Consider the following 8,135-nt stretch of genomic DNA (forward strand, 5'->3'; position numbering starts at 1 on the left):
ACTGGGACTATACAGAAGTCCAATAGCCACGTTTAGGATGCCACTAAGTTAACTCATTGTTTGCTAGTATAATGGCTTAGTAACAATGAGTTTGAGTGTGCAATGCAGGCAGACGTGCTGCAAATATCTTTGCACTAGTGGGACTATACAGAAGTCCAATAGCCACGTTTAGGATGCCACTAGGTTCACTCAGTGTTTGCTAGTATAATGGCTTAGTAACAATGAGTTTGAATGTGCAATGCAGGCAGAGGTGCTGCAAATATCTGTGCACTACTGGGACTATACAGAAGTCCAATAGCCACGTTTAGGATGCCACTAAGTTAACTCATTGTTTGCTAGTATAATGGCTTAGTAACAATGAGTTTGAGTGTGCAATGCAGGCAGACGTGCTGCAAATATCTTTGCACTAGTGGGACTATACAGAAGTCCAATAGCCACGTTTAGGATGCCACTAGGTTCACTCAGTGTTTGCTAGTATAATGGCTTAGTAACAATGAGTTTGAATGTGCAATGCAGGCAGAGGTGCTGCAAATATCTGTGCACTACTGGGACTATACAGAAGTCCAATAGCCACGTTTAGGATGCCACTAAGTTCACTCATTGTTTGCTAGTATAATGGCCTAGTAACAATGAGTTTGAGTGTGCAATGCAGGCAGACGTGCTGCAAATATCTTTGCACTAGTGGGACTATACAGAAATCCAATAGCCACGTTTAGGATGCCACTAGGTTCACTCAGTGTTTGCTAATATAATGGCTTAGTAACAATGAGTTTGAGTGTGCAATGCAGGCAGAGGTGCTGCAAATATCTGTGCACTACTGGAACTATACAGAAGTCCAATAGCCACGTTTAGGATGCCACTAAGTTCACTCAGTGTTTGCTAGTATAATGGCTTAGTAACAATGAGTTGGAGTGTGCAAAGGGCAGGAGGGTACAGTGGCAGGGTTGTGGGTCTCTGGGTAGAGGAAATGAAGCCTGCCTTTCTATCCCTCCTAATGGGAAAATGCAGCGAGGAAATCCCTGACCTTAGCTACACAGACGCTGTCATCTTGTGTAGCTGTTAAACTCTGTTTTCAGGACCTGTCACCTATGGCTCTGACCCTGCCGGTATGAGCCTTTAAAAGGACTGATAGAAAGTGCTATCCCTATGCTGCCCAGCACTGTGTATGGAGCGTATACAGCTGTATCGGCGATAGGAGCTGCGCCAGTGAAGTCTGACACCAAGGACGCAGAAGGCAGATAATGGCGTGCTGGAGGAAAATGTCCGGTTTAATAATGCAGGGACATGTGACATGGACATCCTATCACACATGCCGTTGCTTCTCTGGCTAAAAGTCCACTTAGCTGTGTGTGTGTCTGGGATTGGCTGACATGCTGGCCCTCCCCACTACACGCGCGCGCTTAGGGAAGGAAGACAAGGAAAAAAAAAAAAATGGCGATTGCCATTATCCATACAGCAGTGATCTGAACGCGCTGTTCCCGCACACTATACACTGAACTGTTATAATAGTGTAAGTCACAGAGTGACTTACACTATTACAGCGGAAAGCCAGCTAGGAATTAGCTGTTTTTTTTGCTGCTAGAACCGTACTGGAACGAATCTAGAACTATCGAGCTTTTATCAAAAAGCTCGAGTTCTAGATCGATCTAAGACAGCCCCCAAAATCACTCGAGCCGCGAACTGGAGAACCACGAACCACGAACCGCGCTCAACTCTAGTCAAAACTCGTCTCTAATTGCCATTACTGTGCAGGATTTCACAGGTTTTCTAGTGTGGTTGTCATTAAGTCTGCTTCACATGCAGTAAGTTCTGGGTTCAATCCCCAGTGAAACCAACCAGTTTTCGGTGTTGAAGTAATTTCCTATCAACCTGTAAGAAATGAAATTTTTGGTTTTGTTGCCAAATGACAATACATTTTGGCTTCCATCACAAAGAGAACTACGAATTTGGGTTTCTTTTTTATTGACCATTTTAGCAGAAAACATAATCCCATATTATAAAAATCCTGTTTGTTTCAAAATATATAGTTCCCATAAATACAAAAGCAAACGACTAAACTGTGTAGAAAAAAGTATCACATTCAATGTAAACTTCAATTTAAGCAATATCCCTTTGTAGGAATAAAACTGGTAAAATATGTAATAAAAATTGTAAATGTTTCATTACCAAAAATACTTTCCATCAGCAATAAAAAGGCCCCGTCAGTGACAATTCTGCTCTGCTAGCCAATACACAGCAACTTTTCATCAGGTTTCATAGTGTAGTGGTCATCACGTCTGCTTAACACGTAAAAGGTCCCGGGTTCAATACCCAGTAAAACCAGTCTGTTCTTGGTGTTGAGATAATACCCTATCAAACTACAATATATGAAGTTCTTGGCTTTGTTGACGAATGATGGGTTGTTTTAGCTTCCATCACCAACAGAACTATGAATTATTTTTTTTTTTTCCCCTGGCGGTCAAAACTCGTCTCTAATTGCCATTACTTTGCAGGATTTCACAGGTTTCATAGTGTAGTGGTCATCACGTCTGCATAACACGCAGAAGGTCCTGGGTTCAATCCCCAGTAAAAGCAATCTGTTTTTGGTGTTGAAATAATACCCTATCAAACTACAATATATGAAGTTCTTGGCTTTGTTGCCGAATGACGGGATGTTTTGGCTTCCATCACCAACAGAACTACGAATTATTTTTTTTTGCCCCTGGCGGTCAAAACTCGTCTCTAATTGCCATTACTTTGCAGGATTTCACAGGTTTTCTAGTGTGGTGGTCATCAAGTCTGCTTCACATGCAGAACGTTCTGAGTTCAATCCCCAGTGAAACCAATCTTTTTTCGGTGTTGAAGTAATTTGCTCTCAACCTGTGAAATTCTTGGTTTCGTTGTCAAATGACAATACATTTTGGCTTCCATCACAAAGAGAATTACAATTTTGGGTTTCTTTTTTATTGTCCATTTTAGCAGAAAACATAATCCCATATTATAAAAATCCTGTTTGTTTCAAAATATATAGTTCCCATAAATACAAAAGCAAATGACTAAACTATGTAGAAAAAAGTAACACATTCAATGTAAACTTCAATTCAAGAAAAATCCCTTTGTAGGAATAAAACTGGTAAAATATGTACCTAAAACCTGTGTTGTATGATGACATTGAGGGGAACAGCAACAATGTAGAGTCAGTATGGGTAAATGTACATGGGGAGGGGAATAATGGAAAAATACTAATTGGAGTTTGCTATAAGCCTCCTAACATACCTCAACAAATAGAGGGTGAAATGCTGGAACAAATTGAAAAGGCAGCTAATAATAATAATCGAGTTCTTATTATGGGGGATTTCAACTATTCAGACATACAGTGGGACATAGAATCTTCTGGTTCTGCTAAAATCTGTAAGTTCTTATCTACTATTCAAGACAATTTCCTCTCTCAGATGGTAGGTGAACCGACCAGGGGAGATAATTTGCTAGATCTGGTCCTGTCAAATAGACCGGATACAATTTCAGATCTACAGGTCCGGGAGCACTTGGGCACCAGTGATCATAATATGGTAAGCTTCAACATAATATTCAATAGAACATTTCAAAGGGGGATGCTAAAACCTGGAATTTTAGGAAAGCTGATTTCAACAAATTAAGGGAAGAGCTTAAATGTAGATTGGGACAAAGTCATAATAACTGGGGATACCGAACATAAATGGGGTAAGTTTAAGGATATACTACTAGAGTCCTGTAAAAAACGTATACCCTCTGGTAATAAAATGTCCAGGAATAAAAAGAAACCACTATGGATAATTAAGACTGTACAAAATATAATAAAACAAAAACAAAGGGCATTTAAAATCTTAAAGGCTGAGAATACAGAAATAGCATTTCAGAAGTATAAAGATATCAATAGGAAATGTAAAAAAGAAATCAAACAAGCAAAATAAGCTACTGAAACAAAAATCGCCAATGACATTAAAATAAATCCCAAAATCTTTTATGAATACATTAATGCCAAAAGGAAAACAAAGGATAGTATCGGCCCCTTAAAATATAATAACAAGTTAGTTATAGAGGACAAACAAAAGACTGAGATATTAAATAGGCATTTCTCATCTGTATTCACCAAGGAACTGACTGTACCAGGGATCATTCAACAAGTGAAAAATCAAAGTTCACCACCCGATATAATTAATTTAACACAAGATGAAGTACGCCTACGTCTGAGTAAATTAAACATTGACAAATCCCCAGGGCCAGATGGCATTCATCCACGAATATTGAGGGAATTGAGCTCCGTAATCGACAGACCACTGTATCTCATCTTTTTAGACTCACTTGTAACAGGGTTGGTGCCTCAGGATTGGAGGATTGCTGATGTGGTACCGATATTTAGGAAAGGTAAGAGGTAAGCCTGACATCAGTAGTATGCAAAGTTTTTGAGGGCATTTTAAGGGATGACATGCAAAAATATATTGCAGAAAATAATATGATAACTGACAAACAGCATGGATTCATGAAAGATAAGTCGTGTCTAACCAACCTGTTGGGGTTCTATGAGGGGGTAAGTTCAAACCTGGATATTGGTAATGCAGTTGATGTGATTTATTTGGACTTTGCAAAGGCATTTGATACTGTACCACATAATAGCCTTATACAAAAGTTCCAGAAGCAAGGACTAGGGGACACAATATGCAACTGGGTAAGGAATTGGCTAAAAGATAGGAAACAAAGAGTAGTCATAAATGGTACATTCTCTAAATGGGCTATAGTCAGCAGTGGGGTGCCGCAGAGATCTGTGCTTGGACCGATTCTTTTTAATCTCTTTATTAATGACCTTGTGGATAGGATTGATAGTACAGTGTCAGTCTTTGCCGATGACACCAAACTATGTAGGATATTAAAAACTGACCTGGATAGTACAATATTACAAAAAGATCTGGATAAGATGTCAGAATGGGCAGATACTTGGCAAATGAGATTTAATGTTGATAAATGTAAAGTAATGCACCTAGGATGGAGTGATCCTATAGCTGCGTATACATTAAATGGAAGTAAACTCGGGACTACAGAACAGGAGAAGGACTTGGGTATTCTCATTACAAATAAGCTGAGCAGCAGCACTCAATGTCAAGCAGCAGCTGCTAAAGCAAACAATATTTTAGGGTGTATAAAAAGAGAGATTAGATTCCGTGATCCCAACGTATTGTTACCCCTCTATAAATCACTTGTAAGGCCACATCTGGAATACGGAATCCAGTTTTGGGCTCCACATTTTAAAAAGGACATTCAGAAGTTAGAGTCAGTTCAAAGGCGGGCAACTAGACTATTACAAGGAATGGAAGGCCTCCCATATGATGACAGGTTGAAAAAGTTAGATATGTTTAGCTTAGAAAAAAGACGTCTCAGAGGAGATCTCATTTATATGTATAAATACATGTGTGGTCAATATAAAGGACTGGCACATGACTTATTCCTTCCAAAGACAGTACTAAGGACTAGGGGGCACTCACTGCGAGTGGAAGAAAAGCGATTCCGAAACCTAAATAGGAAAGGGTTCTTTACAGTTAGAGCGGTCAGACTGTGGAATGCCCTACCACAAGAGGTAGTAATGGCAGATACTATAACAGCTTTTAAAAAAGGGCTGGATGATTTCCTCAGTACACAAAACATTGTTGGTTATAAATGACTTAGTGACTAAATGTAGAACTGGTGGAGGAAGGTTGAACTAGATGGACCTAGGTCTTTTTTCAACCTAAGTAACTATGTAACTATGTAACAAGGAGAACTACGATTTTGCGTTTCTTTTTTATTGAACATTTTAGCAGAAAACATAATCCGATATTATAACAATCCTGTTTGTTTCAAAATTTATAGTTCCCATAAATACAAAAGCAAACGATTAAACTGTGTAGAAAAAAGTAACACATTCAATGTAAACTTCATTTTAAGCAATATCCCTTTGTAGGAATAAAACTGGTAAAATATGTAATAAAAATTGTAAATGTTTCATTACCAAAAACACTTTTCTTCAGCAATAAAAATGCCCCATCAGATACAATTCTGCTCTGCTTGCCAATACACAGTAACTTTCCAGAAGGTTTCATAGTGTAGTAGTCATCACGTCTGCTAAACACTGGTTCAATCCCCAGTAAAAGCAATCTGTTCTTAGTGTTGAAATAATACCCTATCAAACTACAATATATGAAGTTCTTGGCTTTGTTGCCGAATGATGGGATGTTTTGGCTTCCATCACCAACAGAACTAATAATTTTTTTCCCCTGGCGGTCAAAATTCGTTTTCAATTGCCATTGCATTGCAGGATTTCACAGGTTTCATAGTGTAGTGGTCGTCACGTCTGCTTCACATGCAAAAGGTCCTGGGTTCAATCCCCAGTGAAACCAATCTGTTTTCGCTGTTGAAGTAATATGCTATCAACCTGTAATATATAAAATTCTTGGTTTCGTTGCCAAATGACAATACATTTTGGCTTCCATCACAAAGAGAACAACTATTTGGGTTTCTTTTTTATTGTCCATTTTAGCAGAAAACATAATCCCATATTATAACAATCCTGTTTGTTTCAAAATTTATAGTTCCGATAAATACAAAAGCAAACGATTAAACTGTGTAGAAAAAAGTAACACATTCAATGTAAACTTCAATTTAAGCAATATCCCTTTGTAGGAATAAAACTGGTAAAATATGTAATAAAAATTGTAAATGTTTCATTACCAAAAATACTTTCCTTCAGCAATAAAAAGGCCCCGTCAGTCACAATTCTGCTCTGCTAGCCAGTACACAGTAACTTTTCTTTAAGATTCATAGTGTAGTGGTCATCACGTCTGCTTAACACGCAGAAAGTCCTGGGTTTAATCCCCAGTAAAACCAGTCTGTTCTTGGTGTTGAAATAATACCTTATCCAACTACAATACATGAAGTTCTTGGCTTTGTTGCCGAATGACGGGATGTTTTAGCTTCCATAACCAACAGAACTACGAATTTTTTTTTTTCCTGGCAGTCAAAACTCGTCTCTAATTGCCATTACTTTGCAGGATTTCACAGGTTTTAAAGTGTGCTGGTCATCAAGTCTGCTTCATATGCAGAAAGTTCTGGATTCAATACCCAGTTAAACCAATCTGTTTTCGGTGTTAAAGTAATTTCCTATCAACCTGTAAAGTATGAAATTCTTGGTTTCGTTGCCAAATGACAATACATTTTGGCTTCTATCACAAGGAGAACTACGATTTTGGGTTTCTTTTTTATTGAACATTTTAGCAGAAAACATAATCCCATATTATAAAAATCCTGTTTGTTTAAAAATATATAGTTCCCATAAATACAAAAGCAAACGATTAAACTGTGTAGAAAAAAGTAACACATTCAATGTAAACTTCAATTTAAGCAATATCCCTTTGTAGGAATAAAACTGGTAAAATATGTAATAAAAATTGTAAATGTTTCATTACCAAAAATACTTTCCTTCAGCAATAAAAAGGCCCCGTCAGTCACAATTCTGCTCTGCTAGCCAATACACAGTAACTTTTCATCAGGTTTCATAGTGTAGTGGTCATCACGTCTGCTTAACACGCAGAAGGTCCTGGGTTCAATCCCCAGTGAAACCAATCTCTTCTTGGTGTTGAAATAATACCCTATCCAACTACAATATATGAATTTCTTGGCTTTGTTGCCGAATGACGTGATGTTTTAGCTTCCATAACCAACAGAACTACGAATTTTTTTTTTTTTCCTGGCGGTCAAAACTCGTCTCCAATTGCCTTTGCTTTGCAGGATTTCACAGGTTTCATAGTGTAGTGGTCATCACGTCTGCTTAACACGCAGAAGGTCCTGGGTTCAATCCCCAGTGAAACCAGTCGCTTCTTGGTGTTGAAATAATATCCTATACAACTGCAATACATGAAGTTCTTGGCTTTGTTGCCGAATGACGGGATGTTTTAGCTTCCATAACCAACAGAACTACGAAATTTTTTTTTTTCCTGGCAGTCAAATTTCGTCTCTAATTGCCATTACTTTGCAGGAATCACAGGTTTTAAAGTGTGGTGGTCATCAAGTCTGCTTCATATGCAGAACGTTCTGGGTTCAATACCCAGTGAAACCAATCTGTTTTCGGTGTTGAAGTAATTTCCTATCAA

General features: G+C 38.2%; 2 non-coding genes across 2 annotated transcripts; both read left to right on the top strand.

Annotated features, from left to right (window-relative positions):
• Positions 1–7,534: 7,534 nt before the first annotated feature.
• Positions 7,535–7,607, top strand: TRNAV-AAC (transfer RNA valine (anticodon AAC)). Its single transcript has one exon. It is a non-coding gene; the product is annotated as a tRNA-Val (tRNA).
• Positions 7,608–7,782: 175 nt separating this feature from the next.
• On the top strand, positions 7,783–7,855 carry TRNAV-AAC (transfer RNA valine (anticodon AAC)). Its single transcript has one exon. It is a non-coding gene; the product is annotated as a tRNA-Val (tRNA).
• Positions 7,856–8,135: the final 280 nt, after the last annotated feature.

This window comes from Anomaloglossus baeobatrachus, chromosome 2 (assembly GCF_048569485.1).
Source record: "Anomaloglossus baeobatrachus isolate aAnoBae1 chromosome 2, aAnoBae1.hap1, whole genome shotgun sequence".
NCBI classification, from domain to species: Eukaryota; Metazoa; Chordata; class Amphibia; order Anura; family Aromobatidae; genus Anomaloglossus; species Anomaloglossus baeobatrachus.